This window comes from Scyliorhinus torazame, chromosome 4 (assembly GCF_047496885.1).
Source record: "Scyliorhinus torazame isolate Kashiwa2021f chromosome 4, sScyTor2.1, whole genome shotgun sequence".
Lineage (NCBI taxonomy): Eukaryota > Metazoa > Chordata > Chondrichthyes > Carcharhiniformes > Scyliorhinidae > Scyliorhinus > Scyliorhinus torazame.
This window is the reverse complement of record NC_092710.1, coordinates 314812618-314838875: the sequence shown is the minus strand read 5'-3', so window position 1 is coordinate 314838875 and position 26258 is coordinate 314812618. Positions and strand designations below refer to the sequence as shown.

Here is a 26258-nt window from a genome sequence, read left to right as displayed (position 1 = left end):
GGGGCTGGTTTAGCACAGGGCTAAAGAGCTTGCTTTTAAAACAGACCAAGGCAGGCCAGCAGCACAGTTCAATTCCTGTACCGGTCTCCCCGAACAGGTGCCGGAATGTGACGACTAGGGGCTTTTCACAGTAACTTCATTTGAAGCCTACTTGTGACAATAAGCGATTTTCATTTTATTTCATTTCATTTCCTGTCAGTCCATTGGCCCTCATAAACTCCATCGCCTCCCCTGGCACGCCAAAATAATATTTGTACTTCTGAAAAGTCACTCGGAGGCAGGCCTGTACATCACTCCTAACTTCACCCCCTTCTTAAAGAGGGCAGCCTTGATCCGAATAAACTCGGCCCTCCTCTTCGCCAGTTCTGCACCCAGGTCCTGGTACACCTGCAGCTCGTTTCCATTACCATGTGCACTTCCTCATCTGCCTTGCCCACCGAAGAATGTTCTGTTTATCCTTGGCGGCTTGCACTCTCATCGTCAGCACCCTGTGCACTCGATCGACCTCAGGCGGCTGAGCAAAGGCCCTCTCCCCATCAACTGCTCCAACATTTTGGCCACAAACGTGCCGGCTTCCACACCTTCGGGCATCTCCACAATCCTCAAAGTTTGCCTTCTGGAGCAGTTCTCCAGATCCTCCACCTTCTCCTTCTGTCTTTTCTGTGTCTCCCGCATCACCCCACCTCGGACACCAACGAGCCCAACTGCTCCTGGTGCTCCCTCACACCGCCTCCACTTTCTAGATCGCTCGGCCCTGGGACTCCAGCCTCTGCTCCACCTGCCTGTTTTCGATCCCTGCTTTAATCAGCTCCACCACTTTGGCCAGGTCTTCCAGGACCTCCTTCCTCGGATGGTTGAACGAGAGGAAGAACTCGAGAACTAGGGATGGAAATAGAGTGGGGACTCTGGAGTGAAGCACTGAACAGGATCAACTCCACCTCCACTTCATGCAACTGAAAGTGGTGCAGAGCACACATAACAAAAACTCTAATGAGCAGGTTCTTCCTGGAGGTGGAGGACAAGTATGAATGGTGCCAGGGAGGCCTGGCCAACTACATTGACATGTTCTGGGCATGCCCCAAACTTTTTTTTTTTTTTTTTTAATAATTTTTATTCCAACTTTCACAAAATATCAACAACAAAATAAAGAAAAAAACAAAAACAACCCCCCCCCCCCATATACATATTAGCAACCTTCATCAACACAAAGGCAAAAATACACGCCCTCTCAAGAAAAACGAAAAACGAACGAAACCCCCCCCCCTCGGGTTGCTGCCGCTACTGACCATCTTCTAACGTTCTGCCAGGAAGTCTAGGAACGGTTGCCATCGCCTGAAGAACCCTTGTACCGATCCCCTTAAGGCGAATTTCACCCTCTCCAACTTAATAAATCCCGCCATATCGCTGATCCAGGATTCCACGCTTGGGGGCCTCGCATCCTTCCACTGAAGAATCCTTCGCCGGGCTACCAGGGAGGCAAAGGCCAGAATGCCGGCCTCTTTCGCCTCCTGCACTCCTGGCTCCTCTGCCACCCCAAATATTGCGAGCCCTCAGCCCGGCTTGACCCTGGAACCTACCACCCTCGACACCGTCCTCACTACACCCTTCCAAAAGTCCTCCAGCGCTGGGCAGGCCAAGAACATGTGGGTGTGATTTGCTGGGCTCCCTGAGCACCTAGCACACCTGTCCTCGCACTCAAAGAACCGGCTTATCCTTGCCCCGGTCATGTGAGCCCTATGCAGCTCCTTAAATTGTATGAGGCTGAGCCTCTCACAAAAGGAGGAAGAGTTCACCCTCCCCAGGGCATCCGCCCAGATCCCCTCATCCAATTCCTCCTCCCACTTACCCTTTAGCTCCTCCACCGAGGCCTCCTCCTCCTGCATTACCTGATATGTTGCCGAAATCCTTCCCTCTCCAACCCACAACCCCAACAGCACCCTGTCCTGGACCCCGCGTGGCGGCAGCAGTGGGAACTCCACCACCTGCCGCCGAACAAACGCCCTTACCTGCATATATCTGAAGGTGTTCCCCAGGGGAGCCCAAATTTCTCCTCCAGCTCCCCAGGCTCACGAACTTCCCGTCCCCCCATCCTTCTAATGCCTACCCTGTGCCAGCTCAGAAACCCTCCATCCATCCTCCCCGGGACAAACCAGTGGTTCCCCCGAATCAGGGTCCACACCGAGGCCCCCACCTCCCCCCTGTGACGTCTCCATTGCCCACAAATTTTGAGGGTGGCCGCCACCACCGGGCTCATGGTATACCTCGTTGGAGGAGGCAGCAGCGGCGCCGTCACCAGCGCCTCCAGGCTCATGCCCACACAGGACGCCATCTCCAGCCTCTTCCATGCCTCCTCATCCCCCCCCACCCCCATCCCTGCACCGCTCCAGGAACACCCTTCTCACCCTCGGGGTCTTCTGCGCCCATACAAACCCCATAACGCTCCTGTTAACCCGCCTGAAGAAGGCCCTAGGGATCAGGATGGGGAGGCATTGGTAAGGAACAAAAACCTCGGGAGCAACGTCATTTTAACTGACTGCACTCTACCCGCCAGGAAGTGGCAACACGTCCCACCTCTTAAATTCCTCCTCCATCTGCTCCACCAGCCTTGTGAAGTTAAGCTTATGCAGGGCCCCACAGCTCCTAGCCACCTGGATCCCTTTTTAGCGGGAGCTCACCAATCCCCCTCTCCTGGTCCCCCGGGTGCACTACGATCAACTCGCTCTTCCCCATATTAAGCTTGTACCCGGAGAAATCTCCAAACTCCCCAAGGATCCTCATCACCTCCGGCATTCCCCCCACCGGGTCCGCCACATATAGCAGCAAATCATCCGCATAGAGCGACACCCGATGCTCCTCCCCACCCCACACCACCCCCTCCAGTTCCTCGAATCCCTCAACGCCATGGCCAGGGATTCAATCGCCAGTGCAAAGAGCACGGGGGACAGGGGACACCCCTGCCTCGTCCCCCGGTGTAGCCGGAAATACTCTGACCTCCTGTTCGTGGCCACACTCGCCACCGGGGCCTCATACAGCAGCCTCACCCACCTGACGAACCCCTCCCCGAACCCAAACCTTTCCAACACCTCCCACAGGTACCCCCACTCCACCCTATCAAAGGCCTTCTCCGCATCCATCGCCGCCACTATCTCCGCCTCCCCTTCCATCGCCGGCATCATTATAACATTCAAGAGCCTCCGTACATTAGTATTCAACTGCCTCCCTTTTACAAACCCAATCTGATCCTCATGTATGACCTGCGGCACACAGTCCTCTATCCTCATGGCCAAAATCTTTGCCAGCAACTTTGTGTCTACATTTAAGAGTGAGATCGCCCTGTATGACCCACACTGTAGGGGATCCTTGTCCCGCTTCAGGGTCAGGGAAATCAGCGCTCTAGACATCATCGGGGGCAGAGCCCCCCCCTTCCCTTGCCTCGTTAAAGGTCCTTACCAACAGCGGGCCCAGCAGGTCCGCATACTTCTTATAAAACCCCGCCACCTGCCCCTCCTCCACCTTCGGAAACCCCAGCCGGTCCAGGAAGCGACCCATCCCTCCCTCTTCCAGTGGGGGCTCAGACCGGTACAGTTCGTCGTAGAAGTCCCTGAAGACCCCATTGATACCCACCGCACTTTGCACCGTGTTCCCTCCTCCATCCCTAACACCCCCAATCTCCCTAGCTGCCTCTCGCTTCCGAAGCTGGTGCGCCAGCATACGGCTCGCCTCTTCTCCGTATTCATATACCGCCCCCTGCGCCTTCGCCTTCCTGGTGGTCAACCAATCGAACTCAGCCTGGAGGCTACGCCGCTCCCTAAGCAATCTCTCCTCCAGGGCCTCCGCGTACCTCCTATCCACCCTCACCATCTCCCCCACCAACCTCTCCCTTTCTCTCCTTTCCCCTCTCCTTGTGTGCCCTAATGGAGATCAGCTCTCCTCTGACCACCGCCTTCAGCGCCTCCCAGACCACCCCTACTTGCACCTCCCCATTGTCATTAGCCTCCAGGTACCTCTCTATTCACTTCCGGACCCAGCCGCTCACCTCCTCGTCCACCAGCAACCCCACCTCTAGGCGCCACAACGGGCGCTGGTCCCTCTCCTCCCCCAACTCGAGGTCCACCCAGTGCGGAGCATGATCAGAAATGGCTATCGCCGAGTACTCCGTATCCTCCACCCTCGGAATCAGCGCCCTGCTCATGACAAAAAAGTCAATCCGGGTGTAGACCTTGTGAACATGGGAGAAGTATGAAAATTCCCTGGCCCCTGGCCTCGTAATACATGGGGACACCCCTGCCTCATGGAAGTGTAAAGCTATGGACAGTATAATGGTTAATGGAGATCAAGGCAGCAGGTTACGTGACAGGTTATTATGTAGAGATATGGGTTCAAAGACAAGGAAAATTAGGAGAAAGGGTAAGAGGAAAAATAATTTGCGAAAAGTTACTGATCAAGGTGTTAGGATTCATAACAAAGACATAAAAAACAGCATAAGTGTACTTTACCTGAATGCTCATAGTATACGAAATAAGGTAAATGAGTTGATGGCGCAAATCATCATGAATGACTATGATTTAGTGGCCATTACTGAAACATGGTTAAAAGATGGTCACGACTCGCCCAGCACCACCGTCACGCGGTTGCCGAGCGACCGGGGGCCCGCTCCTCTTCCGTCCCGCTCGGCCGCCCTCAGCCGCTTGGGGTTCGGCGGTGCCGCCGGATCTGGGCTGTCACCCCGCTGATCGCCGCCCGCGCCATTCCGCACCAGCGCCATCTGCCCTCACTGCGCAGGCGCCGCCTCTCCGCTTCCCTCCCAGCGCGCAGGCGCGAGCCTCTGCCTTTCCCTCCCAATGCGCAGGCGTCACCTCTCCTTCCTTTCCCAATGCGCAGGCGTCACCTCTCCCCTTCCCTCCCACTGCGCAGGCGTCACCTCCCCTTCCCACTGCGCATAAGCAATTTCATAGAATCTCTGCAGTGCAATAGAGGAGGCCATTTGGTCCATCAAATCTGCACTGACCCTCTGAAAGAGCGCCCTACCCAGGCCCACTCCTGCGGCCTATCCCTGTAATCCCACCGAAGCTGCACATCTTTGGACACTAAGGGGCAATTTAGCGCGGCCAATCCACCTAACCTGCACATCTTTGGTCACTAAGGGGACAATTTAGCACGGCCAATCCACCCAACCTGCACATCTTTGGACACTAAGGGGACAATAAAAAAAAATTTTTTTTTTAAAAAGATGGTCACGACTGGGAGTTAAATATCCAAGGGTATCAGACTATACGAAAGGATAGAATGGACGGTAAGGGCGGTGGTGTAGCTTTGTTGTTTAAGGATGGCATCCGGGCAATAGTAAGGGATGATATTGGTGCTATGGAGGACAAGGTTGAATCAATTTGGGTGGAAATCAGGAATAGTAAGGCGAAAAGGTCACTGATAGGAGTAGTCTATAGGCCACCAAATAGTAACAGGATGGTAGGGCAGGCAATAAGCAAAGAAATAACGGATGCATGTAGAAATGGTACAGTGGTTATCATGGGAGATTTTTAATCTGCATATCGATTGGTTTAACCAGGTTGGTAAAGCCGGCCTTGAGGAGGAGTTTATAGAATGTGCCCGGGATAATTTCCTGGAACAGTATGTAATGGAACCTACAAGGGAACAAGCGGTCCTAGATCTGGTCCTGTGAAATGAGGCAGGATTGATTAATGATCTCATAGTTCGGGATCCTCTTGGAAGGAGCGACCACAATATGGTGGAATTTAAAATACAGTTGGAGGATGACAAGGTAAAAATCAAACACTAGTGACTTGTGCTTAAACAAAGGCGATTACAATGGGATGAGAGAAGAACTAGCTAAGGTAGACTGGGAGCAAAGACTTCATGGTGAAGCAGTTGAGGAACAGTGGAGAACCTTCCGAGCGATCTTTCACAGTGTTCAGGAAAGGTTCATACAGACAAAAAAGAAAGACGGTAGAAAGGGGAAAAATCGACCGTGCATATCTAAGGAGGTGAGAGAAGAGTATCAAATTGAAGGAAAAAACATACAAAGTGGCAAAAATTAGTGGGAGACTAGAGGACTGGGAAGTCTTTCGGGGACAACAGAAAGCTACTAAAAAAGCTATAAAGAGTAAGGTAGACTATGAAAGTAAACTGGCTCAGAACATAAAAGCAGATAGTAAAAGCTTCTACAAATATAGAAGACAAAAAAGAGTGGCGAAGGTAAATATTGGTCCTTTGGAAGATGAGAAGGGAGATTTAATAAGAGACGGGGAAATGGCTGAGGAGCTGAACAGGTTTTTTGGGTCAGTCTTCACAGTGGAGGACACAAATAACATGCCAGTGACTGATGGAAATAAAGATATGATAGGTGAGGACCTTGAGATGATTGTAATCACTAAGGAGGCAGTATTGGGCAAGCTAATGGGGCTAAAGGTAGACAAGTCTCCTGGCCCTGATGGGATGCATCCCAGAGTGTTGAAAGAGATGGCTAGGGAAATTGTAAGCGCACTAGTGATAATTTATCAAAATTCACTAGACTCTGGGATGGTCCCAGAGGATTGGAAAGTAGCAAACGTGACACCACTGTTTAAAAAAGGAGGTCGGCAGAAAGCGGGTAATTATAGGCCGGTAAGCTTAACTTCGGTTGAAGGGAAAATGCTGGAATCTATCATTAAGGAGGAAATAGCGGGGTACCTGGAGGGAAATTGTCCCATTGGGCAGACGCAGCATGGGTTCACAAAGGGTAGGTCGTGTCTGACTAATTTGGTAGAATTATTTGAGGACGTTACCAGTGCAGTAGATAACGGGGAGCCAATGGATGTGGTATATCTGGATTTCCAGAAAGCTTTTGACAAGGTGCCACACAAAAGGTTGCTGCATAAACTAAAGATGCATGGCATTGAGGGTAAAGTGGTAGCATGGGTAGAGGATTGGTTAACTAACAGAAAGCAGAGAGTGGGGATAAATGGGTGTTTCTCTGGTTGGCAACCTGTAACTAGTGGGGTCCCTCAAGGATCAGTGTTGGGCCCGCAGTTGTTCACAATTTACATAGACAATTTGGAGTTGGGGACCAAGTGCAATGTGTCAAAGTTTGCAGACGACACTAAGATGAGTGGTAAAGCAAAAAGTGCAGAGGATACCGGAAGTCTGCAGAAGGATTTGGATAGGTTAGGTGATTGGGCTAGGGTCTGGCAGATGGAATTCAATGTTGCCAAGTGTGAGGTTATCCATTTTGGGAGAAATAACAGCAGAATGGATTATTATTTAAACGGTAAGATGTTAAAACATGCTGCTGTGCAGAGGGACCTGGGTGTGCTGGTGCACGAGTCGCAAAAGGTTGGTGTGCAGGTGCAACAGGTGATTAAGAAGGCTAATCGAGTTTTGTCTTTCATTGCTAGAGGGATGGAGTTCAAGACTAGGGAGGTTATGCTGCAATTGTATAGGGTGTTGGTGAGGCCGCATCTGGAGTATTGTGTTCAGTTTTGGTCTCCTTACCTGAGAAAGGACATATTGGCACTGGAGGGAGTACAGAGGAGATTCACTAGGTTGATCCCAGAGTTGAGGGGATTAGATTATGACGAGAGGTTGAGTAGACTGGGACTGTACTCATTGGAGTTCAGAAGGATGCGGGGGGATCTTATTGAAACATATAAAATTATGAAGGGAATAGATAGGATAGATGCAGGCAGGTTGTTTCGGGGAAAGCAGAACTAGGGGGCATAGCCTCAAAATAAGGAGAAGTAGATTTAGGACGGAGTGTAGAAGGAACTTCTTCACCCAAAGGGTTGTGAATCTCTGGAATTCCTTGCCCAGTGAAGCAGTTGAGGCTCCTTCTTTAAACGTTTTTAAGAAAAAGACAGATACCTTTCTAAAGAATAAAGGGATTCGGGGATATGGTGTACGGGCCGGAGATTGGAGCTGAGTCCACAAAGGTCAGCGATGATCTCATTAAATGGCGGAGCAGGCTTGAGGGGCCAGATGGCCTACTCCTGTTCCTAGTTCTTATGTAAACCTCCATGGATCCACCCCTCCCATTTGGGCCATGAACCCCCTCAGCACCTTGGCCGCCGCCGGCCTCCTGCTCGTCCTAGACCTAGAGCGATCCAATGTCGGATCCAGCACCGTGTTGAAATTCTCTCCCATTATCAGGCCCCGTCTCCAGGTCCGGAATCCGGCCCAGCATACGCCCCATGAACCCCGCATCGTTCCAATTCGGGGCATATACATTGACCAACACCACCCGCTCCCCCTGCAGCTTGCCACTTACCATCACATACCTACGCCATGGTCTGCCACAATGCTCGACGCCTCGAACGACACTCTCTTCCCCACCAAGATCGCCACCCCCTGATTTTTTCCATACCCAAATGAAACACCTGCCCTACCCACCCCTTTCTCAACCTTACCTGATCCGCCACCCTCAGGTGCGGCTCCTGAAGCATGGCCACATCCGCCTTCAGCCCCTTCAGGTGCGTGAACACCTGGGCCTGTTTGACCGGCCCATTCAGTCCCCTTACATTGCAGGTTATCAGCCGGATCAGGGGGCAACCCGCCCCTCCCCCACCGACTAGCCATATCCCTTCCTAGGCCAGCCACGTGCCCGCGCCCACCGCACGGCCCGTTCCCCACAGCGGCAGACCCCCGCCCCGACCTCCTCTACCAACTCCAGCTCCCCTTGGCCATTCCAGCAGCAACCCGGTCCCACCCCACGCCCCGCCCCAGCTAGGTCCCCCCCTAGCTGCATTGCTCCCCCCATTGCACTCCCGTAAGTCAGCTGACTCCTGCTGACCCCGGCCACTCCCGCCGTTCCATCGACCCCCCCCAGTGTGGAACTTCCCCTCTTCCCCCCCCTGTCCACCAGCGGGATCTCATCCATTCTACTCCCAGCGCGGGAGAAAAAGCCTGCGCTTCCCAGCTCTGGCCCCGCCCCATCAGCCCCAAACGCGGGGGGGGGGGGGGGGGGGGAATCCCGCGCTTTCCACTCGCCCGTCCCTGCCTCCCCTGGTGCAGCACCCTTTCCAGGCCCGGTCCCACTAGGCCCCCCCCCCCCCCGCGGGACCCCATCTCCCCCACCGACCATCGACCCCCCAAACAGTCCACCAACCCCCCCTCCCCCCCACGAGCCCGCCCGGCTGACCAAATTAAAACAATGCCCAACCAAAAAACAAAGAAACAAAGAACCCCCCTCGAAACACAACCCAACAATCCCCAACCATCCCTCCACCGCGTCGCCTCATCCTCGACCCTTAGTCGGAGTCCAGTTTTTCGGCCTGAACAAAGGCCCAAACCTCCTCCGGGGACTCGAACTAGTGGTGTCGATCCTTATGCCTTTGACAAGGTGCCATAGCCTTTGACAAGGTGCCACACAAAAGGTTGTTGCATAAGATAAAGATGCATGGCGTTCAGGGGAAAGTAGTAGCATGGATAGAGGATTGGTTAATTAATTGAAAGCAAAGAGTGGGGATTAATGGGTGTTTCTCTGGTTGGCAATCAGTAGCTAGTGGTGTCCCTCAGGGATCAGTGTTGGGCCCACAACTGTTCACAATTTACATAGATGATTTGGAGTTGGGGACAAAGGGCAATGTGTCCATTTTTGCAGACGACACTAAGATAAGTGGTAAAGCAAAAAGTGCAGAGGATACTGGAAGTCTGCAGAGGGATTTGGATAGGCTAAGTGAATGGGCTAGGGTCTGGCAGATGGAATACAATGTTGACAAATGTGAGGTTATCCATTTTGGTAGGAATAACAGCAAAAGGGATTATTATTTAAATGATAAAATATTAAAACATGCTGCTGTGCAGAGAGACCTGGGTGTGCTAGTGCATGAGTCGCAGAAAGTTGGTTTTCAGGTGCAACAGGTGATTAAGAAGGCAAATGGAATTTTGTCCTTCATTGCGAGAGGGATGGAGTTTAAGACTAGGGAGGTTATGCTGCAATTGTATAAGGTGTTAGTGAGGCCACACGTGGAGTATTGTGTTCAGTTTTGGTTTCCTTACTTGAAAAAGGACGTACTGGCACTGGAGGGTGTGCAGAGGAGATTCACTAGGTTAATCCCAGATCTGAAGGGGTTGGATTACGAGGAGAGGTTGAGTAGACTGGGACTGTACTCGTTGGGATTTAGAAGGATGAGGGGGGATCTTATAGAAACATATAAGATTATGAAGGGAATAGATAGGATAGATGCGGGCAGGTTGTTTCCACTGGCGGGTGAAAGCAGAACTAGGGGGCATAGCCTCAAAATAAGGGGAAGTAGATTTAGGACTGAGTTTAGGAGGAACTTCTTCACCCAAAGGGTTGTGAATCTATGGAATTCCTTGCCCAGTGAAGCAGTAGAGGCTCCTTCATTAAATGTTTTTAAGATAAAGATAGATAGTTTTTTGAAGAATAAAGGGATTAAGGGTTACGGTGTTCGGGTCGGAAAGTGGAGCTGAGTCCACAAAAGATCAGCCATGATCTCATTGAATGGTGGAGCAGGCTCGAGGGGCCAGATGGCCTACTCCTGCTCCTAGTTCTTATGTTCTTATGTGACCCACAGACGCGCCGGCTGCAGCATACTGAACTTCACCCCCTTCCTGTGCAGCACTGCCTTCGCCCGGTTGGAACCGGCCCTCTTCTTCGCCACCTCCGCACTCCAATCCTGGTAGATCCGAACCTCCGCGTTCTCCCACCTGTTGTTCCGCTCCTTCTTGGCCCACCTTAATACACACTCTCGATCAGCAAACCGGTGGAACCGCATCAGCACCGCCCGCGGCGGCTCGCTGGACTTGGGCCTCCTCGCAGCACTCGGTGGGCCCCCTCCAGCTCCAAAGGCCCCTGAAAGGCCTCCGCTCCCATCAGCGAATTCAGCATGGTGACCACGTAGGCCCCCACGTCCGATCCCTCCAGCCCCTCCGGGAGACCAAGGATCCGCAGGTTTTTCCGCCTCGACCGGTTCTCCATCTCCTCGAACCTCGCCTGCCATTTCTTGTGGAGCGCCTCGTGCACCTCCACCTTCACCGCCAGGCCCAGGATCTCGTCCTCATTCTCGGAGACCTTCTGCCGGACCTCCCGGATCGCCGCCCCTTGGACCATCTGGGTCTCCAGCAGCTTATCGATTGAAGCCTCCAGCAGCTCTGCTTTCAGTTCCTTAAAACAGTGCTGGAGAAGCTCCTGCTGCTCTTGCGCCCACTGCCTCCACGGTGTCTGGTCTCCGCCCACCGCCATCTTGGTCCTCCTCCCTTGCACCTTTCTTTGCTTCAATGCCACTTTTTTAAAATCGCCCCACTCCTGGTCCACTCCATACACTATCGGGGGAATGTTGCTGTCCCCTTCCCACACCGGGAAACGTCGAACAAGCGCCGTTGCGGGCCCTAAAAAGAGCCCAAAAGTCCGTTTTTAGCGGGAGCTGCCGAATGTGTGACTTAGCTCTGCATAGCCGCAACCGGAAGGCGCATGCCCCAAACTTGTCGGGTTCTGGACAATCTTCTTCGAGGCAACGTCCAAGGTTGTGGGGTGAGGGTAGAGCCATGCCCAAGAGTTGTAGTCTTCGGGGTATCAGACCATCCAGAATTATTTATGGGGAAGAGGGCTGGCGGCCTTGCCTTTGCTTCCCTAATCGCCTGTCAAAGAATCCTGCTCGGCTGTCAGTCAGCAACACCACCCAAAGCTGCAGACCGGCTGGCAGACCTGTCAGAATTTCTCCACCAGGCTTCCGGTTGCGGCTATGCGGAGCTAAGTCGCACGTTCGGCAGTTCCCGACAGAAACTGACTTTTGGGCTCTATTTAGGGCCCCCAGCGGCATTTGTTCGACGGTTCCCAGTGTGGGAAGGTGATAGTAACATTTCCCCGGCACTGTATGGATTGGACCAGGAGTGGAGCGCTGAAAAAAGTAGTTTTAGAGCAGCGAAAAGTGAGAGGGAGGAAAACCAAAATGGCGCGGTGGAGACCAGGCAGCGTGGGCGCAGTGGTCGCAGGAACAGCAGGAGTTTCAGGCAGAGCTGTTGGAGCCGATGAAGTCTTCGATAGACAAGCTGCTCGAGACCCAGAAGGCTCAAGGTGCGGCGATCCGGGAGGTGTGGCAAAAGGCCTCGGAGAACGAGGACGAGATCTTGGGCCTGGCAGTGAAGGTAGAGGCGCACGAGGCGATGCATAAGAAATGGCAGGAGAAATTCTAGGACATGGAGAACCGGTCGAGGAGGAAGAACCTGCGGACTCTGGGTCTCCCGGAGGGAGTGGAGGGGTCGGATGTTGGAGCATACGTGGTCACGATGCTGAACCCGTTGATGGGCGTGGGGGCCTTCGCGGGGGCCCCTGGAGCTGGAGGGGACCCACCGAGTCCTGGCGAGGAGGCCCAAGCCCAACGAGCCGCCGCGGGCGGTGCTCGTGCGGTTCCACCACTTTGTGGACAGGGAGCGTGTCCTAAGGTGGGCAAAGAAGGAGCGGAGTAGCAGGAGGGGGAATGCAGAGGTCCAGATATACCAGGACTGGAGCGCGGAGGTGGCCAAGAAAAGGGCCGGGTACAATCGGGCTAAGGCGGCTCTGCATCGGAAATTTGGAATGTTGCAGCCGGCGTGACTGTGGGTCACTTTCAAGGACCGCCACCACTACTTCGAGACGCCGGAGGAGGCGTGGACATTTATCCAGGCCGAAAAGTTGGGCTCGGATTGAGGGTCGGTTGCGAGGGGATGTCAAGAGGGGATTGATTTGATTGTTGTGTTTTGGGGGAGATGTTCTGTTCTGTTTGGTACTGGGGTTTTTTTTGGGTGCTGGGTGGGGTAGGGTGAAATGGTTTGTGGTGGGGGTTTGGTGAGAGTGTGGGCGTCTGTGGTTGGAAGAGGGGGCCCCATTGGGAGAGGGGAGGCCCGAGGTGGGGGAGCTGGGATCAGGCCACAAAAGGGAGTTGCGCCTGAGTGGGCGGGGCCAGCTTGGTAGAAAGTGCAGGTTTTTTTCCCCCACGCTAGGGAAGGAAGGGGGCGGGGTCAGGGGTGGTGCTGGAGAGGAGCGCCTGCTGATGGACAGGAGGGTGGGGGGGGGAGGGAGATTCTCACACTGGGGGGGGGTCAATGGAGTGGTGGGAGCAACCGGGGTCAACAGGAGTCAGCTGACTTACAGGAGTGCTATGGGGGAGCAACGCAGCTAGGGGGGGGACCTAGCTTTGGGGGGGGGGGGGTAAACTGGGTTGCTGCTGCATTGGCCAAAGGGGAGCTGCCATTGAGGGGAGGGGAGAGTGCGGGAGGCGCGGGCACGCAGCTGGCCTAGAAAGGGAGATGGCTAATCGGCAGGGGGGGCATGTAGCCCCCTGATCCGGCTGATAACTTGGAATGTGATAGACCTGAACGGGCTGGTCAAGACGGACCGTGTGTTCGCGCACCTGAAAGGACTGAAGGCAGATGTGGTCATGCTCCAGGAGACACATTTGAGGGTTGCAGACCAGGTTAGGCTGAGAAAGGGGTGGGTAGGGCAGATTTTCCACTCGGGTTGAACGCAAAGAATCGAGGGGTGGCGATTTTGGTGGGGAGGCGGGTGTCGTTTGAGGCGTTGAGCACCGTGGCAGACAATGGAGGTAGGTATGTGATGGTGAGCGGTAAGCTGCAGGGGGTGCGGGTGGTCTTGGTGAATGTGTATGCCCCGAATTGGAACAATGCCGCATATACGAGCCGCATGTTGGGTCGGATTCCGGACCTGGAGGTAGGGAGCTTGATAATGGAGGGGGACTTTAATACGGTATTGGATCCAGCATTGGACCGCTCTAGATCCAGGGTGGGTAAGAGGCCGGCGGTGGCCAAGGTGTTGAGGGGGTTTATGGACCAGATGGGAAGAGTGTACCCATGGAGGTTTGTTAGGATGGGGGCCAGGGAATGTTTCTTCTCCCTCGTCCATAATGCCTACTCCCGGATTGACTTCTTAGTTTTGAGCAGGGCGTTGATCCCGAGGATGGAGGACACGGAGTATTCGGCCATAGCCATCTCAGACCATGCCCCGCACTGGGTGGAGCTTGAGCTAGGGGAGGAGAGGGACCAGCGCCCGCTGTGGCGCCTGGAGGTGGGTTTGCTGGCAGATGAGGTGAGCGGGCGGATCCAGGGGTGCATTGAAAGATACTTAAGAGGTGAACGATAATGGGGAGGTGCAGGTAGGGGTGGTCTGGGAGGCGCTGAAGGCGGTGATGAGGGGGGAGCTAATCTCCACTAGGGCCCACAAGGAGGGGAAGGAGAGGAGAGAGAGGGAGAGGTTGGTGGGGTAGATAGGAGGTATGCAGAGGTCCCCGATGCAGGACTACTCAAGGAGCGACAAAGCCTCCAGGCGAGGGAGATTGGGGGAGTTAGGGATAAAAGGGGGAACACGTTGCGGAGTGCGGTGGGAATAAATGGGGTATTTAGAGACTTCTATGAGGGGCTGTATAGGTCTGAGCCCCCGACGGAGATGGGGGGGATGCGTCATTTTCTGGATCGGCTGAGGTTCCCGGGGGTAGAGGAGGGGCAGGTGGACCGGTAGGGCTGGAGGAGCTGACTAAGGGGCTGGGGAGTATGCAGGCGGGGAAGGCACCGGGGCCATGTGGGTTCCCGGTGGAATTTTACAGGAAGTATATGGACCTGTTGGGCCTACTACTAGTGAGGACTTTCAATGAGGCGAGGGAGGGGGGTGGGGGCCCTACCCCCGACGATGTCCAGGGCGCTGATCTCGCAACGGGACAAGGACCCTTTACAGTGTGGGTCGTATAGGCAAATCTCGCTCCTCAACGTGGATGCAAAGCTGTTAGCGAAGGTGTTGGCTACCAGAATTGAGGACTGTGTTCCGGGGGTGATCCACGAGGACAAGGCGGGTTTCGTGAAGGGAAGGTAGCTAAACACTAATATGCGGAGGCTCCTAAATGTAATCATGATGCCTGCAGTGGAGGGGGAAGCGGAGATAGTGGCGGCTATGGATGCGGAGAAGGCCTTCGATAGGGTGGAGTGGGGGTACCTGTGGGAAGTGTTGAGGAGGTTCGGGTTCGGGGAGGGGTTCGTTAGTTGGGTTAGGTTACTGTACGAAGCCCCGGTGGCGTGTGTGGCCACAAATCGGTGGAGGTTAGAATACTTTTGGCTGTACCAGAGGACGAGGCAGGGGTGCCCCCTATCCCCCTGCTATTTGCGTTGGCAATTTGGCAATGGCTTTGAGGGAGTCCAGGAACTGGAGGGGGCTGGAGCAGGGGGGGGGGGACCGGTTATCACTGTATGCCGACAACCTGTTACTGTGTGTCGCAGACCCGGTGGGGAGATGCCGGACGTGATGCGGATCCTCAGGGGGTTTGGAGGCTTTTCCGGGTATAAGCTCGACATGGGGAAGAGTGAGCTATTCGTGATACACCCGGGGACCAGGGAAGGGGGATAGGCGACCTTCCACTGAAGAGGGCGGAAAGGAGTTTTCGGTAACTAGGGATCTAGGTGGCCAGGAGCTGGGGGCCCTACAGAAGCTCAACTTGACGAGGCTGGTGGAGTAGATGGAGTAGTTTAAAAGCTGGGATATGCTGCCACTCTCCCTGGCGGGTAGGGTATAGTCGGTGAAGATGATGGTGCTCCAGAGGTTCCTTTTTATATTCCAGTGCCTCCCTATCCTGATCCCTAAGGCCTTTTTTAAGCGGGTCAGCAGGAACATCATGGGGTTTGTATGGGCGAAAAAGACCCCGAGGGTGAGAAGGGGGTTTCTGGAACGGAGCAGGAAGAGGAGGGCTAGCGTTGCCTAATCTGTGTGGGTACTAGTGGGCTGCCAATGTGGCGATGATACGCAAGTGGGTAATGGAGGGGGAGGCGGCGGCGTGGAAGAGGCTGAAGATGGCGTCCATAAAACGTGGAGGCCATTCACCAACTTGTTCCAGGACCTGGAACAGAAGATGAAGTCGCACGGGATCAGAGGTGAGCTGGCAAGATGGACACAGAACTGGCTTGGTCATATAAGACAGAGGGTGGCAGTGGAAGGGTGCATTTCTGAATGGAGGGCTATTACTAGTGGCATTCCTCAGAGATCAGTGCTGGGATCTTTGCTATTTGTAATATATATAGGAAGAAATTGTAACTGGTTTGATTGGTAAGTTTGCGGAACACACAAAGGTTGGTGGAATTACGGATAGCGATGAGGACCGTCAGAGGATACAGATTGGATGGAGACTTGGGCAGAGAGATGGCAGATGGAGTTTATTCCAGCAAATGTGAAGTTATGCATTATGGAAGGTCTAATACAGATGGTAAATTAACAGTAAATGACAGAACCCTTAAGAGTATCAATAGGCAGAGGGATCTGGGTGTACAGATACACAGGTCACTGAAAGTGGCAATGCAGGTGGAGATGGTAGTTAAGAAGGCATACAACATGCTTGTCTTCATCAGCCGGGACATTGAGTTTAAAAATTGGCAAGTCATTTTATAAGAACATAAGAACGAGGACCAGGAATAGGCCATCTGGCCCTTCGAGCCTCAGAGAGATCATGGCTGATCTTTTGTGGACTCAGCTCCACTTTCCCACCCGAACACCATAACCCTTTATTTTCAAAAAACTATCTATCTTTGTCTTGAAAACATTTAATGAAGGAGCCTAAACTGCTTCACTGGACAGGGAATTCCATAGGTTCACAACCCTTTGGGTGAAGAAGTTCCTCCTAAACTCAGTCCTAAATCTACTTCCCCTTATTTTAAGGCTATGCCCCCTAGTTCTGCTTTCACCCGCCAGTGGAAACATCCACCCCGCATCTATCCTATCTATTCCCTTCATAATTTTATGTTTCTATAAGATCCTCCCGCATCCTTCTAAATTCCAACGAGTACAGTCCCAGTCTACTCAACCTCTCCTCGTAATCCAACCTCCTCAACTCTGGGATTAATCTAATGAATCTCCTCTGCACACCCTCCAGCGCCAGTACGTCCTTTCTCAGGTAAGGAGACCAAAACTGGCCTCACTAACACCTTATACAGTTTCAGCTTTATAGAATCTTAGTTCAGCCGCACTTGGAATATAGTGTTCAATTCTGGTCGCCACACAACCAGAAGGATGTGGAGGCTTTGGAGAGGGTACAGAAAAGATTTACCAGGATTTTGCCTGGTAAGGAGGGCGTTGGCTATGAGGAGAGTTTGAAGAATCTTGGTTTGTTCTCACTGGAACGACGGAGGTTGATTGACGACCTGATAGAAGTCAACAAGAGGGTGGTGGGAGTCTGGAACTCACTACCAGGGAAGGAAGTGGGAGCAGATACAATAGTGACTTTTAAGGGGCATCTTGACAAATAGGATGGGAATAGAGGAATATGGTCCCTGGAAGAGTAGGGGGTTTTAGTTCAGCCTGGCAGCATGGTCGGTGCAGGCTTGGAGGGCCGAAGGGCCTGTTCCTGTGCTGTAACTTTCTTTGTTCTTTGATCTGTTTGAAGCCAATAGAGTGGAGGGGTGAGGGGGGTGCACGGGAGTGAACAACAGAAAGGAACAGATAAAGAGGTATGGGAGCGGCTGTAATGGACAATAGGGGGCTGAGAGTAAGGACAAAAAGAACAAGAACACCTAAAACAGGAAAAGGGGGTGGGGTAGGGCGATCAATAGTGGGAAGAGGAAAAGGAGAGGGGAAAGCATGTTAATAGATGACAATCACTCACTGAAAAATATATCATCCAATAAAGTATCCTGAAACAAAAAGGGGGGGGACAAGGAGGAGGTTGGGGGCAATGCTAATGGAGAGTTCTTGTAAATTGTTCCCGATCCACTTACCTTTGTCTATGTACAGTGTATAAAATGGAAAAACTGCAATAAAAACATTTTTTTTTTTTGACTCCCTTGGTAAGTGATGGTTACAGGAATGGGAAAATGCCTGGTCTCAATGAGGTAAATGAGTGTTACAATTGCAAGTTAGACATTTTGCCAAAACATAAAAAAACTGAAGGGAGCACACAGGTTTGATTCCCGGCTTGTGTCACCGTCTATGCGGAGTCCGCACGTTCTCCCCATATCTGGGTTTCCTCCAGGTGCCCCGGTTTCCTCCCACAAGTCCCAAAAAACGTGCTGTTAGGTGATTTGGACATTCTGAATTCTCATTCAGTATACTCGAACAAGCGCCGTAGTGTGGCGACGAGGAGATTTTCACAGTAACTTCATTGTGTTAATGTAAGCCTCATAACTCAAAGATTATTGTTATTACTACAACGAAAGTCCCAGCCCAAGTGGTCATTTGAGGATAAAACAATGGAAACATTAGTAAAGGTGTCAGAAGGTGTCAGTATTAAGGGCTGTACATACAGCTGCCTGGAGAGAACAGCCAGAAAAGGTGAGGAAATCCCAATGAGGGGAGCGAACCCAGCCTGAATATTAGTGCCCACTTAAGTATGATGAGCAGGGCTAATCTTGTACTGATGTCTGGGTGGAGGCTAACATAGGATGCTACTTAGTGATAAACACATTGGACCTAGTTTTTTTTAAATTACTTTTTCGGAGTTACAAAGCCAGAGCTCAGAGTGTGGACAGGGGCGAACCCCCAATCTATCTCCTTGCCTGCTCCAAAAACACTTATTTGAGCACCTCCTTCCAAATCATCCCATGGTTCCTCTGGGTCCCACCACCAGCATTTGGGGGTACCCAACCCACATTATATTCTGATGGCAGGGTCGTCAAGGGTCACTGGGTCAAATGTGGCGACAAGGGGCTTTTAACATTAACTTCATTGAAGCCTACTTGTGATAAGTGATTATTATTAAATTATAGGGAGGCACGGAAGCTCAGTAGTTAACACTGTTGCTTCAAAGCGCCAGGGTCCCAGGTTCAGTTCACGCTTGGGTCACTGTCTTTGCTAAGTCTGAATGTTCTCCCAGTGTCTGCGTGGGTTTCCTCCGGATACTCCGGTTTCCTCCCACAAGTCTCGAAAGACGTGCTTGTTAGATGAATTGGATATTCTGAATTCTCCCTCTGGTAACCCGAACAGGTGCCGGAGTGTGGTACCTAAGGGATTTTCACAGTAACTTCGTTGCAGTGTTAATGTAAGCCTACTTGTGACAATAATAAAACCATATACCATAAGACATAGAAGCAGAATTAGGCCACTCGGCCCATCGAGTTTGCTCCGCCATTCAATCACGTCTGATATTTTTCTCATCCCCATTCTCCAGCCTTCCCCCATAACCCCTGATCTCCTATTAATCAAGAACCTATCTATCTCTGCCTCCACAGCCTACTGCGGCAAGGAGTTCCACAGATTCACACCCTCTGGCTGAAGAAATTCCTCCTCACCTCTGTTTTAAAGGGTCGCCTCTTTAGTGTGTGATTGTGTCCTCTGACTCTAGTTTTTCCTGCAAGTGGAAACATTCTCTCCACATCCACTCTATCCAGGCCTCGCAGTATCCTGTAAGTTTCAATAAGATCCCCCCTCAGGGTCAGCACGGTTGTGCAGTGGGTAGCATGCAGCCTCACGGCGCCGAGGTCCTAGGTTCGATCCCGGCTCTGGGTCACCATCCGTGTGGAGTTTGCACGTTCTCTCCGTGTTTGTGTGGGTTTCGCCCCCACAACACAAAAGATGTGCAGGGTAGGTGGATTGGCCACGCTAAATTGCCACTTAATTGGAAAAATTAATTGGGTACTCTAAATTTTTTTAATAAACGATTCCCCCCTCATCCTTCTAAACTCCAACAAGGACAGACCCAGAGGCCTCAACCGTTCCTCATACGACACGCTGTTCATTCCAGGGATCATTCTTGTGAACCTCCTCTGGACCCTTTCCAAGGCCAGCAATTTTTCCTTAGATATGGGGCCCAAAACTGCTCACAATGCTCCAAATGGAGTCTGACCAGAGCCTTATTTTGATTTGATTGTCACATGTACCGAAGTACAGTGAAAAGTATTTTTCTGCGGCCGAGGAATACGTACATACATAGTAGACACAAGAATAATCAACAGGGATCATTGACAAATGTACATCGACAAAACAGTGATTGGTTCCAGTGCGGAACAAGGGGCCAAACAAAGCAAATACATGAGCAAGGGCAGCATAGGGCGTCGTGAATAGTGTTCTTACAGGGAACAGATCAGTCCGAGGGGGAGTCATTGAGGAGTCTTGTAGCTGTGGGGAAGAAGCTGTTCCTATGTCTGAATGTCCAAGTCTTCAGACTTCTGTACCTTCTGCCTGATGGAAGGGTCTGGAAGAAGGCAATACCTGGGTGAGAGGGGTCTCTGATAATGCTGTCTGCCTTTCTGAAGCAGTGAGACGTGTATACAGAATCAGTGTGGGGTTGGCAAGTTTGTGTGGTGCGTTGGGCTGAATTCACCACAGTCTGCAGTTGCTTACGATTCTGGACTGAGCAGTTCTGAGCTATACAGCCTCAGTAGTGCATCCCTGGTCTTGTATTCTAGTGCTCTTGACATGAATGCTGATGCACGATCAATTACGATTAAAGATGAGGTAGTAACATAACTGAAGGCTTTAATAGACTAGAACTGTTCTCCAGCAGCTTCGGTACAGAATGAGGGCTGCTGGGACGGCACCGGTTCTTATACCCCGCCTGTCAGGGCGGAGCTACATACCAAACAGCCAATGGTAAACTCCTAGGTTTAACCAATGGTCTTCAGCCTCTCAGGTACTGCAATACCTGATAATACCACATTCACCCCCTGTTAAAAAAAAGAGTCCGGCGGGGGTGGTGGCCAGTGTTTACAATTGCATCTAACATGGTATGATCAGATATGGAGGTACCGTGATACCTCCTTACAGAGTTGTCGAGAATATTTACAAGTGTGGAAGGTATATACATTCAGTGTTCATTTACAGTTACAGTTACACTGAAGCAATCAGTCGGTCGGGTGGCCTGGTCGTCCTCCTGGATCATCTGAGCTTCGGTAGTGATTCTGGTGGAGGTCCGGGTGTCTGCGACTCTGGGAGCGTGGCTTCGGCCTCCATGGCAGCTTCGTCACCCCTAGACGGCGCTGATGGGGCAAACGGTTGACACAAGAGGGGGGCGCCTGTAGGGGGCGACGGTGGGTGGGAGGGCCTAGGCAGGAGCGGCGGGAGGAGTGACCCTCCTGTGAGGTCCTGTGGAGGGGGAGGGGTAATGGTTCGGGTGCGCGTGGGGTTCCGGTGGGCGTCTGGACCCGAAGGGAGACTGTATCTTGCCGGCCGTCAGGGAGCGCCACATAGGTGTACTGGGGGTTAGCGTGCAGCAGGTGGACCCTCCCGACCAACGGGTCCGACTTGTGCACCCGCACGTGCTTCCGGAGCAGGATGAGTCCGGGTGTTATCATAGATATCATAGAATTTACAGTGCAGAAGGAGGCCATTCGGCCCATCAAGTCTGCACCGGCTCTTGGAAAGAGCACCCTACCCAAGGTCCACACCTCCACCCTATCCCCATGACCCAGCAACCCCACCCAACACTAAGGGCAATTTTGGACATTAAGGGCAATTTATCATGGCCAATCCACCTAACCCGCACATCTTTGGACTGTGGGAGGAAACCGGAGCACCCGGAGGAAACCCACGCACACACGGGGAGGATGTGCAGACTCCGCACAGACAGTGACCCAAGCTGGAATCGAACCTGGGACCCTGGAGCTGTGAAGCAATCGTGCTATCGACAATGCTACCGTGCTGCCCGTGTTGCTAGCCAGGTTGGGAGTAAGGTCCCGGAGGAGGATTTCCTGGGGAAGACAAGGAGACGTTCATGAGGTGTCTGGTTGGTAGCTGTATAGAGCAGTGATCGGATGTCGTAGAGGGCCTCCGGGAGGACTTCTTGCCAGCGGGAGATTGGGAGATTCCTGGATCGTAGGGCCAGTAGAACGGTCTTCCAGACCGGTCCGTTCTCCCGCTCTACCTGCCCATTTCCCCAGGGTTGTAACTGGTCATCCTGGTTGAGGCAATGCCCCTGTTGAGCAGGAATTGACGCAGTTCGTCGCTCATAAAGGAGGATCCCCTATCACTATGTACGCGGGGAAACCGAACAGTGTAAAGATACTCTGGAGGGCCTTGATGACGGTTGTTGCGGTCATGTCTGGGCAGGGGATGGCGAATGGGAACCGGGAGTACTCGTCAATCACGTTCAGGAAGTACGTGTTGCGGTCGGTGGAGGGGAGGGGGCCTTTGAAGTCCATGCTGAGGCGTTCAAAGGGACGAGAAGCCTTTATCAGGTGCGCCCTCTCTGGCCGGTAGAAGTGCGGTTTGCACTCCGCGCAGATTTGGCAGTCCCTGGTGGCCGTCCTGACCTCGATGGAGTAGGGCAGGTTGCGAGTCTTAATGAAGTGCAAAAAATGAGTGGGGCAGCACGGTAGCATTGTGGATAGCACAATTGCTTCACAGCTCCAGGGTCCCAGGTTCGATTCCGGCTTGGGTCACTGTCTGTGCGGAGTCTGCACATCCTCCCAGTGTGTGCGTGGGTTTCCTCCGGGTGCTCCGGTTTCCTCCCACAGTCCAAAGATGTGCGGTTATGTGAATTGGCCATGATAAATTGCCCTTAGTGTCCAAAATTGCCCTTAGTGTTGGGTGGGGTTACTGGGTTATGGGGATAGGGTGGAGGTGTTGACCTTGGGTAGGGTGCTCTTTCCAAGAGCCGGTGCAGACCCGATGGGCCGAATGGCCTCCTTCTGCACTGTAAATTCTATGGTTCTATGACCCCCGGGTGGCAGAGGTCCTCGTGGAGGGCTCGGAGGCGGTCCACTTGTGCGGTGGCACATGTGCCGTGAGACAGGGCATCAGGAGGCTCGTTTAGCTTCCCGAGACGATACAAGATCTCGTAGTTGTAGGTGGAGAGTTCTATCCTCCACCACAAGATCTTGTCGTTTTTTATCTTGCCCCACTGTGCATTATCGAACATGAACGCCACCGACCATTTGTCAGTGAGGAGAGTGAATCTCCTGCCGGCCAGGTAATGCCTCCAATGTCATACAGCTTCTACTATGGCTTGTGCCTCTTTTTCGACCGAGGAATGGCGAATTTCGGAAGCATGGAGAGTACGGGAGAAGGCCACGGGTCTGCCCGCTTGGTAGAGGGTGGCGGCCAGAGCTATGTCGGACGCATCGCCCTCGACCTGGAAGGGGAGGGACTCGTCGATGGCGCACATCATGGCCTTTGCAATGTCTGCTTTGATGCGGCTGAAGGCCTGGTGGGCCTCCGTCGACAGGGGGAAGGTTGTGGACTGGATTAGGGGTCGGGCTTTGTCTGCATAGTTAGGGACCCACTGGGCGTAATAGCTGAAAAAGCCGAGGCAGCGCTTCAGGGCCTTGGGGCAGTGAGGGAGGGGGAACCCCATAAGGGGGCGCATGCGTTCAGGGTCGGGGCCTATAACTCCATTTCGCACTACATAGCCTAGAATGGCTAGACGGTCGGTGCTAAATACGCATTTATCCTTATTCTATGTTAAGGATTTTCGCAGTCTGGAGAAATGTTCGGAGGTTGGTGTCGTGGTCCTGCTGGTCATGGCCGCAGATGGTGACGTTATCAAGATACGGGAACGTTGCGCGTAAGCCGTACCGGTCAACCATTCTGTCCATCTCGCGTTGGAAGATTGAGACCCCATTAATGACGCCAAAGGGAACCCTTAAAAAATGATAGAGCCGCCCATCTGCTTCGAAGGCAGTGTATTTGCGGTCACTAGTACGGAGGGGTAGCTGATGGTAGGCGGACTTGAGATCCACCGTGGAGAAGACCTTATATTGCGCGATCCGGTTTACCAGGTCGGATATGCAGGGGAGAGGGTACGCATCCAGCTGCGTAAACCTGTTGATGGTCTGACTGTAGTCAATGAACATCCTATGTTTCTCCCCGGTCTTCACCACCACTACTTGAGCTCTCCAGAGACTGTTGCTAGCTTCAATGACCCCTTCACTCAGTAGCCTTTGGACCTCTGACCTGATGAAGGTCCGGTCCTGGGCACTGTACCGTCTGCTCCTGGTGGCGACGGGTTTGCAATCCGGGGTGAGGTTCGCAAACAGGGAAGGCGGGTCGACCTTCAGGGTCGCTAGGCCGCAGACAGTAAAGGGGGGTATAGGGCCACCGAATTTGAAGGTCAGGCTTTGCAAGTTACATTGGAAGTCCAACCCCAGGAGTGTAGCCGCGCAGAGGTGCGGCAGGACATAATGGCGGAACTTGTTGAACTTCCTGCCTTGGGCAGTGAGGTTTGGTAGGCAGATCCCCTTTATCTGGAGGCAACATCCATGGACCCTGCCAGGGTCCGTGCCTCTCTAAGTCCCAGGGTGTCTTTTTCTAAGAGTCTTTGGCGGATCTCTGTGGAGTTCATACCTGCTACGAAGGCATCCCGGATTATGAGTTCCGTGTGCTCGCTCCCCGAAACCTGCGGGCAGCCAGTTTCTGCCCAGCACCAGTAGCGCACGGTAGAACTCCTCCAACGATTCCCCGGGGCTTTGCCGTCTAGTTGCAAGTAGGTGACGTGCGTAGACCTGATTTACAGGGCGGATATAATGCCCTTTTAACAGTTCGATCGCAGCATTGAAGTCCTCCGCCTCCTCGATGAGGGTGTAGATCCCAGGGCTTACCCTGGAGTGCAGGAGATGCAGTTTCTGTTCTCCTGAGGGTGTGCCTCCGGCCGTCTCGAGGTAGCCTTTAAAGCACGCCAGCCAGTGCTTAAATATCGCTGCCGAGTTCTCCACGTGGGGGCTGAGTTGTAGACACTCCGGCTTGATTCAGAGAGCCATCCTTTCAGCTTAAGTGTAGTCTATTAAATTGATGCACGATCAATTACAATTAAAGACGAGGTAGTAACATAACTGAAGGCTTTAATAGACTAGAACTGTTCCCCAGCAGCTTCGGTACAGAATGAGGGCTGCTGGGACGGCACCAGTTCTTATACCCCGCCTCTCAGGGCGGAGCTACATACCAAACAGCCAATGGTAAACTCCTAGGTTTAACAATGGTCTTCAGCCTCTCGGGTACTGCAATACTTGATACCACAAATGCTAACATTGCATTTGCCTTCTTAACTGCCAACTGAACCTGCACATTAACCTTAAGAGAATCGTGAACAAGGACTCCCAAATCCCTTTGTGCTTCTGATTTCCGAAGCGTTTCCCAATTTAGAAAATAGTCTATGCTTAAATTTCTCCTTCCAATGTGCATAACCTCACACTTTTCCACATTGTATTTCATCTGCCACTTCATTGCCCACTCTCCTAGCCTGTCCAAATCCTTCAGCAGCCCCCTTGCTCCCTCAGTACTACCTGTCTCCCTACATAAAGGTTATTATTACTTTAAAAGGGGCTAATGAAAGGGGTTATGGCTCGTTACTCAACTTTACTATCCCTCTCAACATCCTAGGGATTACCATTGACTAGAAATTTAACTGAACTAGCTATACAAGTACTACGGATACCAGAGCAGGTCAGAGGTTGGGAATTCTGCTGAGAGTAATTTAACTGCTGACTCCCCAAAAAGCCTGTGCTCCATCGACAAGGCACAAATCAGGTGTAATGGAATAGACTCCAATTGCCTGGGTGAGTGTAGCTTGAACACTCAAGAAGCTCGACACCGTCCAGGGCAAAGCAGCCTGCTTGATTGGCACTCCATCCACCACCTTCCACATTCACTCCCTCCACTGCTAATACACAGTAGCTGCCATGTGTACCATCTACTGGAGGAGCTCATCAAGGCTTCCTTGAGCAGCACCTCCCAAACTTGCGACCTTTACTATCTCGGACAAGAGCAGCAGACACCTGGGACACACCACCACCCGCAGGTTCCCCTCCAAGTCACTCACCATCCTCACTTGGAAATACATCGCTGTTCCTTCACTGTCGCTGGGTCAACATCCTGGAGCTCCCTTCCTAACAGCACAGCGGGTGTACCTACACCTCATGGACTGCAGGTTCAAGAAGGCAGCTCACCACCACCTTCTGAAGGGCAATTAGGGATGAGCAATAAATGCTGGTGTGCAGCCATTCCCACCCAAATCCAATGAACAAATAATATTTTTTTAAAAGGTGGGAGGGGGGGGGGGAGAGAAGAGATTTATTCTCAACTCTTGCAGCTTCGCAGAAAACATTCCAGCAAAGGGAAACACTGAGAAGTTAACTGCCTGGACATACTCCGGTGGGCATTTTCGCCCGCACTCAAAAACTTCACTTCAGTTCACTTCAGGTGCACAAGAGTTTTTAAAAGTTCCCGATATCTACACACAGGTCAAATCAAAGCTCATCCAACCAGAAGAGCGCGCGCCAACAACCTGCCACGCGCGCATGCCCCCCCACCCCCGCCCAGCCAACGGCCGTGCGACGCGCGCGCGAACAACCTGCCACGCGCGCGCGAACAACCTGCCACGCGCGCATGCGCCCCCACCCCCGCCCAGCCAACG

General features: G+C 52.6%; 1 long non-coding RNA gene across 1 annotated transcript in view; it reads right to left on the bottom strand.

Moving 5' to 3' along the window:
- The window catches only part of LOC140411754 (uncharacterized), a 125722-nt gene extending 99879 nt beyond the window's left edge, over positions 1-25843 (bottom strand). Inside the window, exon 1 of the long non-coding RNA XR_011940994.1 lies at positions 25665-25843. This is a non-coding gene — a long non-coding RNA (uncharacterized lncRNA). The remainder of the gene's footprint in view (positions 1-25664) is intronic.
- Positions 25844-26258: the final 415 nt, after the last annotated feature.